Here is a 21,528-nt window from a genome sequence, read left to right as displayed (position 1 = left end):
GTTTAATTATAAAATATACTTTGATATGTATTATGTATTATAAAAGATTTTATGATTCTTTCATTTTAGTAAATTTTCTTTTAAATTTAATAACCAAAAAGGGTGTAAGACACTCATTACAGCTATTTATTAAATAAAAGCAAGTGTTTTTTAATTCTTTTTTACCAATTAGTAACAATAATGATGGGTGAGAAAAATGAATGAACCCCGCCCCCCCAACTTTTGAAAACACACAATTAGAACTCTTATTTTTTAAAAAATATTTTAAATACAAAAGTTTAATTTTGCCTTTTTCAATATTGAGATATTCTATTCTAGGTTCTACTTGGATTTGTAGTTCCATCCCTCAATGCAATAAATGTGGATAAATTTTTTTCTTCATTTAATAACCCTTTTCATCGAAAAAAATCTTCATGTATGAAATAATAATATCAAAACGAAGTTTAAAAATAACTGCAAAAAATATTGATCTCTTTTGAAATTTGGTAAAAAAAAGAAAAAAAAAGAATCGACTACCTCTACTAAGATTTTAAAATTTTCAAGAATCTCCTCATAAAGTTTTTCAAAAAGAGACAAATTTTCTTTTATATTTTGTAAAAAGGCAAGTTTTTAAAGGTAAATATGTGTTTTTTTGACAAACTTTAGAAGATGTATGTGATACTTATGAAATATTACAAAAAATTTGTTGTGATTTTGAAATCTTAAAAGAGATTCCTATTTTTTTTTTATCAAATTTCAAGAGAGATGAATGTCTTTTGCACTAAATAATTTCGAATGAAATGTAAACATAATTCACAATTGTTAAAATTTATGGAAAATAGACACAAAATCATTCCACTAAATAAAATTTTTCATGAATTTATATTTTGAAGCAAAAATCGACATAATATGATACTTTATCGGAAGTCAAAAGATTTAAAAAACAAATGTAACTGTGTTACATCAGCATGTAAAATAAAGTGAATACAAAAAATTGTAAATAAAATTATTTTTTTTATAAAGACAAAAAATAAGTAGCTAGGGTTTGAATCTTGCCCACTTTCAAAAGAGTTAAATTATTTATTTTTTAGATTGGGTAGGTAAAAATCCGAACTTGATTTGGTTAGCTAAATTTCAAATATCAAAGGCTGATATGCTTAAAAAAGTAATTTTTTTTTTCCTACATCCAAAAGTGGATTGTTTGGCTATATATTTAAAATACAAAATTTGTAAGAGTTGATCTCGTAAGATTTTTTCCCTTTTTTTAAAAATGAAGTACAAAATTAATATATTTCTTTTATTTTTTTATCCTTTACTACGATTATGATTAATTTAGAAAATTAGTAAATTTTGAATAATTTTTAATAAAAGTTATTGGGTCAATTGGTTTAATTTTACAAAAAAGCAAGACAATATTTTAATCTTACTCCATCAATTATTTATTACAATTCATTTACTTTATAGTATAATAGTATTCATTTATTATTCATGAAATAAAAAACTTTTAATAATTAAATAAAAAAATTTCAAAATTTAAATACCACTCTATTCTTAAAATTGAGGGCATCTGTATTAGGGCCAAGCGTTGGACACGTGTCACGAGCCCACAACGCCACAGGGTCGCCGGCCGGGACACTAGCAGCCCTAGTGTTTTAGGTTTTGGGCCAACGGCACTCACTGCTTTTGCTGCCATAAAAGGACAAGCTCATTTATTTTATTGCCATTAAACGACAGATTCACCATTTATTGAACTCACAAACCTTCCAACATCGCCAAACAGAAAAAATATATATTTACATGAGGACCATTTGCTTAATATGGAATATTTGTTTTTATCATGTTTTTTGTAGTTTAAAAATTATAAATAGCATTTTATATTTATTTTTTACATATTAAATGGCAATGGCATTATTTATTTTTTCACCAAAAATGATGAATTTATTTTTTTTATTTTTTATTTATAAATACAACGATTAAAGGGTAAAATTGTCATTTTAGTACCTGAGAAATAAATATAAGATGCTAATATGGTATCTTTTGTAACGTCCATTGTATTTCTTGTCAATAAAACATTTTAAGTTGACTCGTGGTTATGAATTTAATGATAGAGTGACAAACATTTAAATATTTAAGATACATGGGGCCGGCCAGCTAGCCCGCTAGCTAGCCTCCATAATTAAATAGTATTAATAATGAGATAGATTTCATTCGTAAAAAATCTACTACTAGGTATTTTATCAATAGAGTTAAAAAATTACAAGTTACCATTATCGTGTTAATAAAATGTTTTAGGTTGACTTGTGCCTGTGAATTTAACATAGACTAGCAAGCGTTCTAAATTATGAATCCATTAGATGCATGGGCCTAGCTAATGTTCATAGTTAAAAACTAGTGCTATGTATATGGTCTGCTACACAAAACTTTCACTTATACAAGAAAGGGTTGGATCATAATAGGTGCTCGGTATATAGCCTTATTTTGTATTTTTATAAGAAACTTTTTTCACATTACAAAAGTGTTAGGTGGTTTAGAGTCTTCTTAACCCTAAAAGCTAGCTTAAAGGATAAGACTTTTCCTTACACTTAATAACTGATTACCAGCTCCTTCCACAACCGATGAGTGATAACCTAACAATGTTCTTAAGTATGAAATTCAAATCTTAAATTAGACACTAGGTAGGATTTAACAAATTTCAATATAATTTTATATTGTATATTTTATAATTCATATAATTTCAATTTCAAGACTTTGCATGAGATCAAGAATGGGAGAGAAGACAAAATCAGTTGCATCCTTTATTTATATTTTTTGTGAAAAATTTTGATTTAATACATACTTTAATACAGGTGCCACTATTGCACTACTTTGGATATTATGGCGCGGCACCAAAGTCGGAGAAATTAAAGTTGCCCTTCTATTGACACACCCTTGATAATTTATCGGAATAAACTCTTAAGGAAAAATCAAACATGTGATCATGAGAATACAACAGTCATAAGTCGCTCTTACCACTTAAGTCGAGTCTTATGATGCATACTTTTATAGGTGGGCATGGTACACACCTGTTTATTTATTTATTTTTTTCTTAAGCAAATAAGCAAAAAAAGTGTACCGTACAAAAAAAGTACTAGTATCTTATTTCAAGAATATGTATCTTATGTACCCTATTAGCAGAGGTCGACTTGAGATGTAGGAACCAAAAGTGTAAATATGCTTGAAAGAGAATTCTATGATACACTCTTTTAATTCATTAGTCAACAATCTTTCTCTCTCTCTCTCCATAATGGGTAAGGAAGGCATGCACATATGGAAGAATGATTATGAGTGAGCAGGAAGATAACTTGAGTTGGAAGGATTTGGAGGGGGCATGAATATTGACTACTCATTGAGGAGAAGTCCCCACATTAGAGAAATAGAGGGGAAGCAAGTTTAGGACATTTCCCTCGAGCCTCAGACTGCCCACGTGTCCCCCCTATCCCCCACTCATTTATTTATCAATTCACGATCACCTTTTAGTCCACCTTCTCCTTTTTTCATGTCACATGTATCCGTCAACATTCGGTTAATCAATTAATTTAAAATTTTCATTAATCAAATCAAAATTTTATTTTAATTGTACTAAGATTGAATGGAATTTTAGTTGGTTAAATCGGTCAATCTATTTTAACTGATTTAATATTTTAATACATATAAAATATAAATTTTTAATATATATATGTATATATATAATATAAAAATATGTAAAATATATAATATATATAATTATTTATTATTAATTTATAATATTCGATTAACTGAATCAACTGAACCCAAAAACTGAATCGACAACTAAAAACCAAAATTCAACCAAGCCGAACCGAATAAATTTTTAACCAAACTAAACCAACCGAATTTACTCGGTTAATTCGGTTTTCAATGAATTATACTCTCACCTTTAATCACATCTCATGAACTCACCCATTCTTCTTTTTTAAAAAAAATAATAAAAAAATAAAAAATACATTAATTTTGCATTTGGAAGTATAAAATTTGACATGAATGAAAATTTGAATAAAATTGTAATTTAAATCAACAAAGCTTGATGCAATTTTTTACCAAATTTAAACAATTGTAAATTAAAATATGAGCTATATGCTTAAAAATGGAGTAAAAGCAACCTTAACTTCTATTTCTGAAGAATACACCCGAAATAGAAAATTTTTTAAACAATAATTTTTTAGGGTCCTTGAAATCAATAATTTTTTAGGATCTTTGCACACTTGTCTAAAATTTTACATATATTGTAATTCCATTTATCAAAATAAAATTAACAACAACTTATCGCAGAATTCACATATCAAAACACAAACTAATAGTTAATATTATTAAATAATAAAATATATTACTATTCCCAACATTATATATATATATATATATATATATATATATATATATATATATACTTTCAACATCATGATTATTGTTCAAATTTTACTTTAATTAAGTAAATTATTTAACATTTAATATATATGACCTTCAAATCCTACTATTGAACAAATTTTATTCACACATAATTTATAAACATAACTAATATAAAATATTGCTAATATGAACATATTTACACAAGCACATTTGCTTGTAACATCTCACATGCAATCTGTGAACAAGACAAAAAAGAAAAAAAGAAAAAAAAATTAGGCGCAATAAAAACAAAAAGGCACTCTCACATGTGAGGGTTTTGTTGTTATAATCTTTAAAAATAATTAATTTGTACAATGCAGGTAAAATGAGTTTTGGTGATTGCTACATAAATAATATAATGTCAATCTTCATAACTAAGCAGGAGAACATGTGAATGTGTGATAAATGTAAAATCATTTTTTTTTTATATAAATGTGAAATTTAAAATTGACTAATGATGTAGAACAATGTTGAAGGTCGTAGGTTCGCAATGATTTAAGTTCATGTGGCATGATATCAATACATGTATCAACATGAATCATTGATATCCTGTCACATGAACCCGTGTCATCATGGACCTACACATAACACTACTCGATGATACAATATATATTTTAATAATCAAAATCACACCATAATTAAGCATGCACTGTAAAAAAAAATATATGTATTAAAGCTTGCACTTCTTTGATTATTTTTTTCATAGTTTATTCATTACTCGAATGTTGTTAGGTGTAATTCATATAGAAGATAAGATAAGGAAGGAACGAGTTAGATGATTTGGGCACTTGCAACATAGATCACATAGTGCGTCAAGAAGAATGAGTGAGTTACTGTGTGAGGTACTAACTAAATTTGGAAGTATGAAACTGAGACCATAAATTTTCATTTTTGTAGATTTAGATAAATATAATATAAAATTATATAATTTTTTAATTCCATGTTTGAAGAAGTCGGGGATTTGAATTTGTATTGGATTTGGATGAGATACAATTTAAAATTATATTAAAATTTATCCAAATATATCCAAGTCTAAATCTAAAGTTTTTAAATTCATACTTCCACCATAATATCAATGTACATAAATTTAAATTCTAATCTTGTAACTATGCTCTGAAACAGTAAACACTATTTAAATGACTAATTTCAAATTACAAATAAAGTTTGTTGACCATTTATGAAAATTTTGGTTTAATAGCATCTGTGCGTAAGCCCATTTTCAATGGGCCGGCCCAATGTCTACGAACTGAAGGGACTAATTTAAATGCCAGGGTTGATGGTGGTGTGTCGATGGTTGCCATGGAGTGGGTCGGGTTTGCAGCCCCATGCTTTGTATTGCTAAAAATGTAAAAATAAAAATAAAAAATTTTAAAATGAAATTTAAAAATATTACAACATATTTAGTTATATTTTCAAATGTTAAGATATTTTTATAACAACAATTTTGTTGTTTGAGGTGTGATTCTTATACTTTGGTTTTTTTAAACAAAGAAGGAAGAAGAAAAACATAAAAAGACAACACAGCAGGGACTCATCGACAAGTGCCCTATGCTCATCAACAAGTAGATCCCGAGAGTAGGAAAATCTCAGATTTCTGGACTCGTCAATGAATGCCCTATTTTCTTTGACAAGTGGTCTTCTATGGATCATCAACGAATCCCCTGTACTCGTTGACGAATGAGCCTAGGCTGCGAGCAGTTTTTCTGAATTTTGAATTTGAACATTGGGTGGTTAGGTATTCGGAGGGAAACCTCCGAGGGACTATTATATATGTCATTCTAGGCATATATTGATAGAGAGAATGATTATTTGAGTAGTGTATTGTGTACTTTGAGATTTTCATAGTGAAATTTGTGTGTCATTGTTTCTATGGATATAGGCTTTGTCGAACCACGTAAATCCGGTCGAACCATGTATTTATTCCGCTGTGCTTCATATTTATCTCATCCATATCACAACAAATTGGTATAAGAGTGATTGTTGTCATGACATCGGGATCATCTTCTGCAAGATTTGACATCGTCAAATTTGATGGAATCGAGAACTTTGTTTTATGACAGAGGAGAGTGAAAGACATTCTTGTACAACAAGGAATGGGAAAGGCATTACTCGGTGTTCGACCGGATAGAATGGATGAGGCAACATGGGGAGAATTACAAGCAAAGACCGCTTCTACAATACGTTTATGTTTGGTTGACGAAGTACTCTATCGGGTGATGGAGGAGGATTATTCGGCGGCTATATGGCGAAAGCTAGAGAATTGATACATGTCCAAATCTCTCAATAATAAACTTTTTTCTTAAGTAACGTTTGCATTGACTTAAGATGGTTGAAGGATAAAACTTAGATCAACACATTAAAGTTTTCAATCAAATTATTAGTGATTTGATGGGAGTTGATGTTAAGTTCGATGAGCATGACAAAGCTTTGACGTTGTTAAACTTTTTGCCCTCAACTTATACCTATGAAAATCTTGTGACCACTTTTACGTGGGGAAAAGAAACTTTTGATCTAGAAGAGGTAACAAGTGTTTTGCTAAATTTTCATTAAAGATTGAAAATATATGATGAAGAAGAAGGACTTATGGTAAAGTATAATAATGAGCGAGGCAAAGGAAAATCCAAACATGGATCAAGTCAAAAATCTCAAAATCAATCCGAGAAGAAGAAAGAAATCCAGTGTTATAAATTCAGTAAAAAGGGGCATGTGAAACCAGAATGTCCGGATTGGAAGAAGAGAAATTCTGAGAAATATAAGGGTACTTCAAAATCTGTGAATGTTGTTCAAGAAGGAGGTTTAGCACGTAGTGATGGTGATGTTCTATCAATTTCAGCGGGGTTGGAAAATCTAATGGACTCTTGGATACTTGACTCGGCATGTTCTTATCACATGACTCCAAACAAAGAGTGGTTCAGCACTTACAGGTTAATGAATTCTGGATCAGTTCTTAAGGGTAATGATGTTTCTTGCAAGATAATTGGCATAGGAAATGTAAAGATAAAAATGTTTGATGGTGTTGTAAGAATGTTGAGTAATGTAAGACATATACTAGAGTTAAGGAAGAGTTTGATATCACTCGGTACTTTGGAGTGTAATGGCTTTAATTACAAGTCCAAAGGTGGAGTTTTGACGGTATGGAAAGGTAATCTGACTATAATGAAAGGACAAAAATTAGATGGGAATATCTACACATTGCAGGGAACTACAGTTGTAGGTGGAGCTGCAGCCATAGATATTGAATCAAATGGGACCGTCTTGTGGCATATGCGCCTTGGGCATATAAGAGAACACGACATGAAAGAACTACACAAGAGGAAACTGTTGAAGGGCTTGAAATCATGTCAGCTGGAATTTTTCAAGATTTGTGTTCTTGGAAAACAAAACAAGGCAAGGTTCAGATCAACTATACACAATACAAAAAGCATTCTTGATTATGTGCATTCAGATGTTTAGGGCCCGATTAGAGTTGCATCAAAGGGTGAACATGTGTATTATGTGATTTTCATTGATAATTACTCACGGAAGGTTTGGGTTTACTTTATACATCACAAATCAGATACGTTATCCAAGTTTAAGATTTGGAAGGCTGAAGTGGAAAACCTAACAGGGAAGAGAATCAAATACTTAAGGTCGGATAATAGGACCAAGTACGTTGATTCTTGGTTTATGGAGTTTTGTGCGGAGCAGGGCATCAAAAGACACTTTACAGTTCGCTAGACACCTCAGCAAAATGATATGGCAGAACAAATGAATCAGACTCTTTCTGAAAGGGCTCGGTGTCTCAAATTAAATATAGGGCTACCGAAGAACATCTGGGGCAAGGCAGTGAGTATGACTTATTTTCCGATAAACCGATCACCAATGGCATCACTAGAGGGTAGAGTAACAGAAGAGGTTTGGATGGGAAATGTAGTAGACTACTCCGGATTGAAGGTATTCGGGTGTCCAGCCTATGTTCGTGTATCTATTGAGGAGAGGTCTAAGCTTGACCCAAAGTCTCGTCATTGCATCTTTTTGGGATATCCTGAGGGTGTGAAGGGGTATAAGCTATGGGATCCAATGGCAAACAAGGTGGTGACTAGTAGGGATGTAGTATTTGATGAGAAGACTATGGTGAAGCGTACTCAAAAGTGTGATGAACAGAAACAGGAGTCAGAAAGCTGGGGCAGTGATGAACATGTTGTGTAGGTGGAGTTAGAAGCTCAGGGCAACGACAATGATCATGGTTCTATGGTTGCAGGAAGCTCTAGCTCGGGAAATCAGTAAGTCGACCATATTCCTATATGGAGATCTAGACGCACTATCAGACCTCCACTAAGGTATGGATTCGAAGAGTTAGTATCTTATGTTTTCCTTATTAGTTGCAACGATCCAACTACATTTCAAGAGGTAGTGCATGACCAGGAGAAAGATAGGTGGATGAGTGTGATGATAGAGGAGATGAAATCACTACATAAAAACCAAACTTTGTATTTGGTGGAGCTTATAGATAGGAAGATACCGATAGGTTGCAAATGGGTATATAGCAAGAAGGAAGCAATTTCAAAAAAAGAAGGAGAGAAATTCAAGGCACGGTTGATAGCAAAAGGATACTCACAGAAAAATGGGATAGATTGTAGTGACCTGAAGAATAATAGCATTTTTAAATAATAAGAGGGAGAGAAAATAGAAACAGAAGGAGGCCGTAGACTTCGTTGACAAACGCTACACGTTTGTTGACGACATTGTAATTTGGAGAAAATGTTAAATAGTCATAATTTCAGAATTTTGCCAGGCTTCGTCGACGAACACAGGGTTTCGTCGACGAAGGCCTTCAGAATTTCATCGACGAACACAGAGCTTCGTCGATGAGAAAGTACCGAGAGGGATTTTGGGATAACCTGAATTTCGTCGACGAACACAGAGCTTCGTCGACGAATTTAATGAAGAACTCGTCGACGAGGTGACGTGTATCGTCGATGAGCCGGGCTGTATAAATAGTGGAAAGACGGGATTTTTATTCATTCTCTTGCTGCTCTCTTTCTCTCTGCTCTTTCTTTCCTACGACTCTCTCTCCCTTCTCTCTTCATTTTCAGCCCCACCAGTTGCCGGATCGTCAATCCGAAGCTACCACGATGCTCCTGGCGAAATTCTCTACGCATCTACCGGAGCGGATCGTCGGGAAATCAGAGTTGGAAATCATCCCAAATTCAAGGTAAGGCCTTTTAGTCTCCTTTTAGCCTTGTGGCAGTTAGAGAAAATGTTATAGATGGAAAAATACTGATGTTTAGTTCTAAAAAATATTGGTTTCAGGGTGTTTTGTAGGAGGTCCTGCGAGTATCAGGCTAAAGTACAGTAGGGGCTTTTCAGAGATAAGGTAAGGATAATATGCTATGTTAGGAAAGTTCTGAATATTATGCAGTTTATTTATTTACGAAAATTATGTATTTTAGTATGGTGTGGCTTATGATTATGTATATGGTACGGGGATATGTTTATGAATTTAGTTTCATGATTTTACGAATTTCAGTATTATGATTATACGCATTTCAGTACCATGATTATACGAATTTCAATACCATGATTTTACAATATTTTAGTACCATGATCTTATGAATTTCAGTACCATGATAACACGAATTCTAGTATTACGAATATGCAGTTCCATGTTATGATTATTCAGATTTCAGTATGTTATGTAGTATCATGGTTATTTCAGTACTTCAGAATCATGGTAAATCTAATAGACATGTATATAGAAATATATTATACGATATCAGACCCCATTGGACTTGCAACTACAGAGCACGGTACCGTTGCTATAGATACTATGTTACTTTATGAGTGCAACCACCTATTCAGATATACGTGGTATGGTCGACCACCTAGGCCCTAGAAGAGGTTAGGCTCCCCATCCAGATATGGGTTGAGGAGGGCAAGTCGACTGACGGAGTTCAGTGATTTATTCCTGGTTAGCTAGTTAGGATAAACCTAGCCTACGGGCCGCACAACGTCGTCATGAGGGGCATGTCATGACACAGATAGCCACAGGGAACAGTTTCAGTTACTATTACTTACGTATTGATTTACAAAAACAGGGATCCTACTATATACACTAGAAGTATTTTGAATTATAACCATAATACTGTTATGTTAAGTAATAGGGAAAAGGAGTGGTATGTTTTATTATTTGTACCGTACTTTTGTACTCAGTTATTCATGTTTATATGAAACAGATTTCATGATATGTAGTAGCTCATTTGTCACACACTAGTAATAGCATATTTTCTCTTACTGAGCGTTGGCTCATCCCAGTGTTGATATATTTTTCAGGTGATCTAGGTAAGCGAGTAGTTCAGGCTCGCAAATAGAAGGGCTTTAGTAGTGCCCTGACAGAGAGTGAGTATCATTTTTGGGGAGCATTTTTGTATTACCCTAGCTAGTTGAGGGCAATTTTTGGGGATACAGTTATGTTGTATATATTGCAAAACATTTCAGAACTCTAGTATTGTATGTAATGGTTTAAGTTTTGTTTATATGATTATGCTTCTCGCTGCTTAGGATAATGTTTTGACATCAGAGTATGATAATTATTACAGTGGAAAAAAAATCAGTTAATTAAGCAGGTCGTTACATAGATTATGATGAAATCTTTTCTCCAATGGTCCAACATACTTCTTGTAACGCCCCGAATTGAAAAAGGGGTCCGAAGGGTTATATTAAATACTATACTATCTCTGATACTGCAATTATCATATACGCAACAAAAATAATTATAAACACCTCAAATACATTACCAGAGTTCTATACCATTTCCACATAAGTACCTCCAGACAACATTATTACAACCCAAAGGATTTAAAACAAAACATGTAAATTTCTATATCTTAAACCACTTATAGTAATTACAATAACTAAACCCGTCCCTGGCTCTCTTAGCTCAGTCTTCTACAAGTCCTGAAAATTTAATAATTTGTTGGGGTGAGACACCTCTCAGTAAGAAAGAATATATTATCATTAGTGTGTGGCTACCATGAGTTTCCTTGTAGACAAAATATAACATTTACTTTAACTTTACGAAAGACTGCATTTAAAACTGTAACTCATACCTATATAAATAGGTAATACTTTCCATTTCATTTATAACATAATTCTATCATATACTTTCAACTCAGTTATAACATAATTCTATCATTATACATGGAAGAATCTTTCTGTCTGACAATCATGTAATATCATGAATCACAATCATGTAATATCATGAATTCACCCTGCATGATCAGGTTGTGCAGTCCAAAGGCTAAACTTAGCCCGGGTGATCAACCCAAAGCTAAATCAATAAAGTCCTGTTTGTAAGTACAACTTGCCACCCCCATGCTAACTTGTATATCGAGAGGATAAAAATCCCATGTTGACCCGCGTATAAGGAAAGGGTAACCCCACGCTGTCCCGTACCGGGAGGATACAATCCCATATTGACCCGCGTGAACCAGGAGGGTACTATACTCTTCTCAGGCCAAGTCGACTATCACATACCAACACTTTTACCCCATAGTGGGGCTGCACTATACTTCCTCTAGTAGCCTCGGTACCGAGCTTTCACGTGATTCGTACATCACCGTATCCATTTATCCTTATTTATCCATTTATTCTCATGTTGGCCTAGATACGGGATGAATAATCCCATGCTGACCCGTACGTCCATTCATACCATTTATCATTTTAATATCCGTGGATTCTTTTTAACAGTTCCAGTAAAATCAATATGATACTATACATTTACAGTACAACCTTTTGAAAATCACAACCTGTTTATTAATATAATAAATCTTATGCCACACGATTTGAATGTCATAACATAACATAATAATTTTGACCGTAGAAATCATATCATATAATACTCGGTATACTTTAATGAAAACTAGGGTATAATCACCTCTACCATTTTATCTTAACTCAAAATATATAGTTTACAAGAAAACGAAGATAATGAACCCTACTCACTTTGATCATTCCTAATATACATCGATAAACCATAGTTCTCATTTCTACATGCCTAATTCATTCTGAAAATCATACGTAGTATTCCTGCAATCACATACTTCGTATTAAGTAGTTCAATTTCTAAAATAAACTGATATAATACTATTTCTTTACTTATACTCAACTTTAACCGGTCGGTTTTCACAATAAAACTATCATAGTATTCATATATCCATATACTACAGTTTAATCAGTTTAATTCATAAAACAACCTGACATAATCTATTCCCCTTACTTGTTCTTGAAAATATGCCTATTATACTAGGAAGATGGAAACCCTAGCTTTTCAAAACCGTCGTGGAAAGTAAGTCGGCGAGCCGAGAGGAGAGAGAAAGATGATAGGGGAGCAAGAGCGGATCCCGGGGAGCCTTAGGAGTGAGAAAATCCTATGAAGGATGAGAGAAACCGAAACGCTAGCTTTTAGAGAGAGAGAGAGAGAGAGAGAGAGAAAGGAATTTCTAAAAAAAAAAATGAGTGTACTACTATTTATAAGTAAGTTGCCCCCGCACGAAACTGTTTTTTAGAGAGAGAGAGAGAGAGAAAGGAATTTCTAAAAAAAAAATGAGTGAACTACTATTTATAAGTAAGTTGCCCCTGCACGAAACTGTTGACAGTTTTATTGAAACCGTCGACAATTTGGCCCTGTGACCCTTTATAAACGCTCTCAGTAGTTTAAACCGTCGACGATTTTCTTAGACTTCCTCAAACTGTCGATGGTTTGGCGTGTTCCCAACTCATATTCTTCTTTTCTTTTCCTCTTATTTTCTATTCATTTCTTTCCATTCATTTCTATTTTCTTTTATTTATTTTTCTTGGTTTAGGTCTCTACACTTCTATCAAAATTGTGTTGAGGTTGTTAGCCCATTATGATCTTCATTTGGAACAAATGGACGTGAAGACGGTGTTTCTTCACGGTGACTTGGAGGAACAAATTTACATGGTTCAGCCGGAGGGATTCATTGAACCAAGAAAAGAAAATTTTGTTTGCAGGTTGAAGAAATCTCTTTATGGGCTGAAATAGTCTCCAAGGCAATTGTATAAACGGTTTGATTCTTACATTATCAAGATTGATTACAAGAGGTGTGAGTATGACTGCTGCGTATATGTGAACAAGCTTGAGGATGGTTCTCTTATTTTCTTGTTATTGTACGCCAATGATATGTTGATAGTTGTAAAAGATTTAACTGAGGTGAATCAGTTAAAGGACCTATTGTATAAGGAATTTTACATGAAGGATCTTGACTCAGCCAATAAAATACTTGGGATGGAGATTTATTGTGACAGAACTACAGGGAGATTATGGTTATCTCAGGGTGGTTATGTGCATAAGGTGTTGGAGAGGTTTAGCACGGCTGATGCAAGACCAGTGTGTACACATTTAGCTAATCATTTCAAGTTGTCTACTGCAGATTGCTCAAGTATGGATGAGAAAATTCCGGACATGTCAAAGGTCTTCTATGCTAGTGCTGTGGGGAGTTTAATGTATGTCATGGTGTGTACAAGACTAGATTTGGCTTATGCGGTGAGTGTGGTAAGTAAGTTTCTCTCTAATCCAGGAAGGCAGCATTGAGAAGCCATCAAATGAATACTTAGATACTTACGGGTACATCATGATATGACATCATATTCGACAAGCAATAGGGTTGTCCTTTAGTTATGGGGTTTGTTGATCTTGATTATGCTGGAGACATGGATGAAAGAAGGTCGACAATGGGATATGTGTTTACCCTTGTAGGAGGACCAGTATGTTGGAGATCCATGATACAGTCTCTGGTAGCATTATCCATGACTGAGGCTAAATATATGGCAGTTCCCAAAGCTGCAAAGGAAGCCTTATGAGTAACTGGTTTAGTTAGAGAGCTGGGGTTACAGTAAGATGGAGTGGTGCTATATTGTGATAGTTAGAGTGCCATTTACTTGGCGAAAAATTAGATATACCATGCTAGAACCAAGCACATTAATGTGAGGTTCCACAAGGTTTGAGAATTGATTGCTTCAGATGAGCTTGTGTTGGAGAAAGTTCACACGTCTAAAAATGCAATGGATATTTTGACAAAATCAGTTACTTCTAAGAAGTTCAAGTATTGCTTAGACTTACTCCATGTCTCCAATTGATAGAAAGGAGACAAACCTAACCAAGCATTTCAAGTTCAAGGTGGAGTAGTTAGACATGTTTTTTGGAATTCTCCTAAGGGGTGTATAATCGCCAAGGTGGATATTGCTGTTTGAGGTGTGGCTCTAATACTTTGGTCTTCTTAAACAAATAAGGAAGACAAAAAACATAAAGGGTAACATTGTAGGGACTCGTTGACGAGTGCCCTGTGCTCGTCGATGAGTAGATCCTGAGAGTAGAAAATCTCAGAGTTCTGAACTTGTCGACAAATGCCCTGTTCTCATTGATGAGTGGTCTTCTATGGATCGTCGACGAATCCCCTGTGCTCGTCAACGAATGTGCCTATGCGGTGAGCAATTTTTATGGATTTTGAATTTGAACGTTGGGTGGTTAGGTATTCAGAGGGAAACTATTGACTTTGGTGCAATCCTAAGAGGGGGTGAATTGGAGATTTAAAAAATTCTTCCTAGGTTCAACTAATTCAGCAATAGTATTACACAACCTAGGGGCAGTCTGGATACGTATGAAGTTGCAGATATGATATATCAATCAATTTTTAGTACATGCAACACACTTCCAGTATCTCTCAACCAAATACAATAACGTGCCAACCAGATATGTAATATATTCAGTAAGAAAATTAAATCAAGCACAAAGCATAATATAATGTAGAAAAAGTAAAAGTGACACCGAATATGTTATCGAGGTTCGGCCAATACTACTTACGTCCCCACCTCAGCTCGCAAGCTCAAGGATTTCACTAATGCTCACTTAACGAGTGGAGCGGCACCGTTTACAACCATGTCAAATTACTAGGACTGACCTCAACCTTTACAAACTCTCCTTGCGAGGCGGGGAAGGCCCTAACAACTGATCCTTACGGGCTAGATCAAACCCCCTCAGGCCACGCGTGGAATATAATCAATGAATATAAAATTTTGCGTACAATTTTAAGCGCTTCTACAAAAGCATATATGTGCCACAATACAATCCAAATAAATATGCACTCACAGATGATATGGATTTAATACTTAGGTGAGATCTTGAAAAACTTAGTTCAAGATAGTGTATTCAACAAGTGAATATCCAAGAATACCTCAAAACCCTAATCAAGTATCAAACAAATAATTTATCAAATACAATCACAACAGATACTTTAGGGTGTAACCTTGTAATAGATTTATCAAATGGTGTATGCAAGCTTTCAAGTCTTGCAATACATGTAACGACCTGCTCCTTTTTCATATATATTTATTTATTTTTTATATATAAATAAATTATCATCACATCATACATCCCAGCTCAGCAGGTCACAATCCACCTGGCCCGTGGGCACCAGGGATATAACAAAACATACAGCAGAAGCCTACGCAGCAGAAAGTATAAAATCATATACATCTCATCATATTGTGCATAACACATACCAGAGTCACTACAATTACTATCTCACAGTATATACATCTCAAAAATGAAATCTAGGGACAATCCCTCACAAAACCTAACTGTCCCTACCAAAAACTTACCCTTCCAAAGAGGGCAAACAACTGATCTAGATCAGCGGGGCTTTTCCCACTCTCCTATCAGGGGCTCCTAAAAAATGTATAAGATTTAGGGGTGAGACACCTCTCAGTAAGGGAAATAAACTAATACCAGTGTGTGGCAACATAAGTATTCTGTGTTCTACATAAACCATACATAACATATTCAATACTGTTTATCAAATATGGGAAAACATATGCATATCAACACATAGCAGAATATACTGCATTTTCATAAACATATCTCATCTCATACACTAATAATAACATAAAACAATCCTGGTAGGTTAGTTGGCTGTTGTCATGTATTACCCCCACATGACTGGGTTGTGTGGTCCGAAGGCGGGACCTGACAATGGTTGGCCGACCACTGCCAAGTCAAACAGTAGTCTGTAGGTCCGATGGGTCTACCCAGACTGGTCCGTACACCAGGGGCGATAACAGCACACTTCTTGAAAATAACCACATCGACCATCCAATCTCACACCACTCCGTACAACGGCGTTAACAAAGATATTATGATCACGAGGACCATGGACACATAGCAACGGTATCGTGCAAGTACTAGCCTAGACCAAGCCAACCAGGTTCTGATATCATATACATATACTAAAACCGTGATACATAAATATCTCATATCATTTATTTTCACATCAATCATATCATTTCACATATATACGTGTATCATAAAAATCATCGGCCCGTACGCCAGTATTACACATTTTAACATAGCACGGCCCGTACGCCGGCAAATCATATAGCACAGATCGTACGCTGGCAAATCACATAGTACAGCCCGTACGCTGGCAAATCACATAGCACGGCCCGTACGCCGGCAAATCATATAGCACAGATCGTACGCTGGCAAATCACATAGCACAGCCCGTACGCTGGCAAATCACATAGCACGGCCCGTACGCCGGCAAATCTCATCCACATAGTACGGCCCATACGTCGGCAAATCACATATACATATAAAAATATCTTGGCCCGTACGCCGGTTTTCCATCATAGAAATCCATATCGTCCCCATTAAAAAAAAAACAGTATTTCACAACATTTTTATACTCATGCCACACTAAACAAATTTTCTACGTATTCAACATATCATCATTTAAACAGTATTTTCCAAATATAAATCATATATATAAATATATTTATTTTTCCTGAAACCAGATGCTATATATATATATACATACATTTTCTCAAAACAAAACTAACTTAGTTTATCCCCTTACCTGATTCCTGAAAAGGCCCTAAGAAATCTTTCCCGTACCCACAAGGTTCTCAACTCAATACCCTGAAAATGAAAACTCGCAGAATTAAAATTTAGTATTTTCGTACGTACAATATTTTCTATAACTACCACTAAGTCAAATTCGACTTAAAAAATCTTATCTCAACTTAGGGATGATTCCTAACGTTCCCAATCAATACCCTGGAACTGAAAATTTTCAGTATTAAAGTTCAGTATTTTTACGCGTATATTACTTTCTTCAACTGTCAAAAATCCAAATATTGAATATAAAGCCTTACCTTGGATTTGGGATGAAATCCAATTTCGTTTTCCTGACGATCCGTTCCGACAGACTTGTAGAGAATTTCGCCAGGAGCGTCGTGATGGTTTCGGTTTGTCGATCCGGCGTAAAACTAGCCCGAAATCGAAGAGAGAGAGAGTTGTAGGAGAGAGAGAGAGAGAGAGAAGAGAGAGAGAGTGAGAGAGAGAGAATGAACTCACATCCACCAAAAATCCAATTAAATTTGGATTTTACCTTCAAAGCTTCTTAAAGAAGTTTGTGTTAATTTAATAATATATATATAATAAACCTTAAGTAAAGTAAAGTAAAGTAAAGTAAAGTAAAGCTTCTTTAAGAAGCTTTCATACCTTTTATATATATATATATATATATATATATATATATATATATATATTTGTTGCATATCAGAGTGTTCATTTTACTTATTAATTTAATTAATTAATTTTATTTTATTATTTTATTATTATTATTATTATTATTATTATTATTATTATTATTATATTTTTTTTTCCGGTTACTACAATACAAATGCCAAGACTAGCAAGCTAAAATCAGGATCTTTCCAATCAAATATTTATCTATTAAATACTATGGGAAAGATCAAACAAGCAAAACTCTCAAAAAATAGTTTTTCAAAATGTATGCATATGAGAGAGTATTTGCCAAAGAAAGGATTTGTAAAAATGTATGCAATCACCACAATCACTTCCCTTCTATCTTGCAATTGATTTGCAAGAGATGAGAACAAATAAAACCAACACTTAATCTCAAAAGATGTTTACAAGAGAATATAAATGAACGTTTTCACAAATATGAGCTTGGAATGAAAATAGTATAGAAAAAGACTATGAAAAATTTAATAGAAAAAATTATAATCACTTTTGCTAATCAACTTGCTAATTGAGTTAAATGAAGTAGTATATTTATGTGGGACTCAAAAAGTAACCGTTGGGATACAATGGGGAATATTAAAAATGTTTAATTTGAGTTTTAACCCCAATTACCCTTAATTATAGCAGTAAAAATATACAACCCGAGAGTTTCAGGTTGACCGAGCTATAGGCTCGATTGCCTGAACAGACATATGTAGAAAAGGTACTTTTGAGGTTCGAGTGCCTAGTGAAACATTCGGTTTGCTAAGGTTAGGGCGATTTTCCAAAATGTCTGAGGTTCACTCGCCCAGACTTAAGTTCGGTCACCCGAAGTGGAAATGAACATGAAGTTCGGGCACCCGAGGATGTTGGAAAAAGTCAGGATTTGAATTCGGTCAGCCGTGAACACTCAGTTCATTTTGGTTCGGTCGCCCGAAGTCTGGTCAACTATTTGACTTTTCTACGTTTGGTCGACGGAGGCATTTTACCTTGCCTAGTTTGGTCATCCGAAGCCCTTACAATTTTAAGCTAAGGTTCAGATTTTAATTTAAATTCACCCCTGATTACATAGTTGATAGTGGGGATTATTCTAAGTGTTTGTACAAGGACTTAGGGTCTATCTAAGGTCTTTTTACTTAGTCCCAAAAATCCGGTGTCGATCGACCGAACAGTGATCCTTAAGGTCAATCTATGGTCTTGAGCATTTAGTCCTATCCTGCATGTAATGCAATTATTACAGACCATATTATATTACAGATCAAGCAAAAAATGAATGCAAATACAATATCAAATAGATCTTCATTCTTTTGCTTCTTCGGATGTCATATATATGAAGCATGATCTTTGCAGTCCGTATGGTTTCCTTGAGTTTCTACCATCAGTGCATGTTAAGGATGAACCTGTTCAAGAAGCTTAGTGCATAGGTGAGAAACATGGTTTTGTTATAATCAAAACGGGATCAGACTCATAGAGTCAATAGAAACTTCCGGGGGACTATTACATATGTCATTTTGGGCATATATTGATAGAGAGAATGATCATTTGAGTAGTGTGTTGTGTGCTTTGAGATTTCCATAGAGAAATTTGTGTGTCATTACTTCCATTGATGTACGTTTTGTCGAACCACATAAATCATGTTGTTGTTCTTGCCATTTATCATTTTCTGGTTGTGTTTCATTTACTTGTTGTATTTATTCCGTTGTGCTTCATTTTTATTCCATCTATATCACAACAAATTCATTACGATATCACACCATCCTTAATTGACCATATAATTTTCATTCTTAAGTTTTAGCAATTCAATAGTAATTTTAAAAGATTTTTAAAGAATTTTCTCAAAATTTTCTATTTTTAAAAATTTTTAATATATAATTTTTTAAAAAATATTTTTTTTGACTCAAAATTTCCTACAATGCTTCCTAAATTTTCTAGAATTTTTTGGTATTTTTCTGCAAGTTTTACTTTTTTTTATATGAAATTTTAATGATTTATTAAGAATTAAAAAACATTCTTCTAAAAGTAAAAAGGAAAAAAAATCAATGCAATCAGTCAAACTAGTCAAAAATCAGTTGAATCGATAAACAAATTAACTCGAGTTGACCTAAGTCAAACGAGAGTGGGGAAGGTGCCACATGGCACTAGTTGTGACGTTACCCTAAATAGTCAGAGATCATCACGTGTCGCTTACTAATTAGCGCACCCAACCTCCTTGAAATTACTAACGTGACATCGATCTAACTCTCTGCAAAAAACACAAAATGACTTTCAAGATTCCTATCACATGCCACAACCATTCATAGGTTATTTTTTTATGGAAAAAATAGGGGCATGACACCTGGCAATCGACTTGAGCATTACATCACTCCAATTGGCTGCATCATGTGCCATGAGACACATAGTGCCTGGATGGCCTTTATATTCCCACATATCACCATAAGATTATGACTTGTGGCCCACCAGGAAGATTGAGATTAACTTATTCAAAATATTTTATTTTATAATTTTTTTGGACAAATATGAATATATGGCAAGTGACATTATGCTGACATCACCTCAACTAGCGCTCATTATGCCAGAATGTGCCATGTGTCACCTATTCAGGATGAATTCCAACTTCGTGCCCAACCTGTCCTCAATTAATACCGTAAAGTCTTGAAATTAGCTAACCATGTATGTTCAAAATACTAATTCAAATGCATTCAATGACATTCATTGATAGAGTTAAAGATTTCATCTTAAAATTGATTGGTCACACTGTTCTCATTCAAAATTAAGGGTTGGGTTTTAATCTATATATATCTGCAAGGGGATTTGGGACTTCCTGCTTTTCTTTGGATTGAAACTACTTAATCTTGGGCTTTTTGTGTATGTGCTGGAGCTGAGGCCCAAAGACTGAAGCTAGTTGTGCTATATAAGGCTTGACTAAAATTAGGTGTCTATAATGAATATCTATTTGGATGTTTTTTTTTTTTAATTTTAAAAATTAAAAATATTTTAAAATTTTATTTAAAAATTACATAATTTTTAAAATTTTATGAATGTAAAAGAATTATGGTAATATACTGTTAATAAAATTAAGTTTTTTAATTTTTAATTTTTGTCAAAATTGAAAAATCTCGAATTCTAATGTTCTCCAAATACAAGACTCAAAATTTATTTTGAACTTCTAGATTTAAATAAAATGTAATATAAAATTATATTGTCCAAATTCAAAATGCAAAATTTAAAATTCAAAATCTAAAATTCATGCCCTCAAATATAAGATTAATAATTAAAAATAAGGGACATAGACAAACATGATACCTATTTCTTGCATTGTGAACTTGTGGCGCACTTACTAACTCTTTATATCACAATGATAACAAAAGAAGAAATATAAAAAAAGGTATTAAATAACTAATGAAAAATATTTTTTAATTTAAAATTATTTAAAACACAAGAATGTAATTAATTATATAAAATATGACGTGATTAGGTTGTCAAATACAATATTTTTTTATTCTATTTGATTTTTATCATGAGATATG

The sequence above is a fragment of the Malania oleifera genome, chromosome 7 (assembly GCF_029873635.1).
Source record: "Malania oleifera isolate guangnan ecotype guangnan chromosome 7, ASM2987363v1, whole genome shotgun sequence".
Taxonomy (NCBI): domain Eukaryota; kingdom Viridiplantae; phylum Streptophyta; class Magnoliopsida; order Santalales; family Ximeniaceae; genus Malania; species Malania oleifera.
This window is presented reverse-complemented; position numbering follows the sequence as displayed.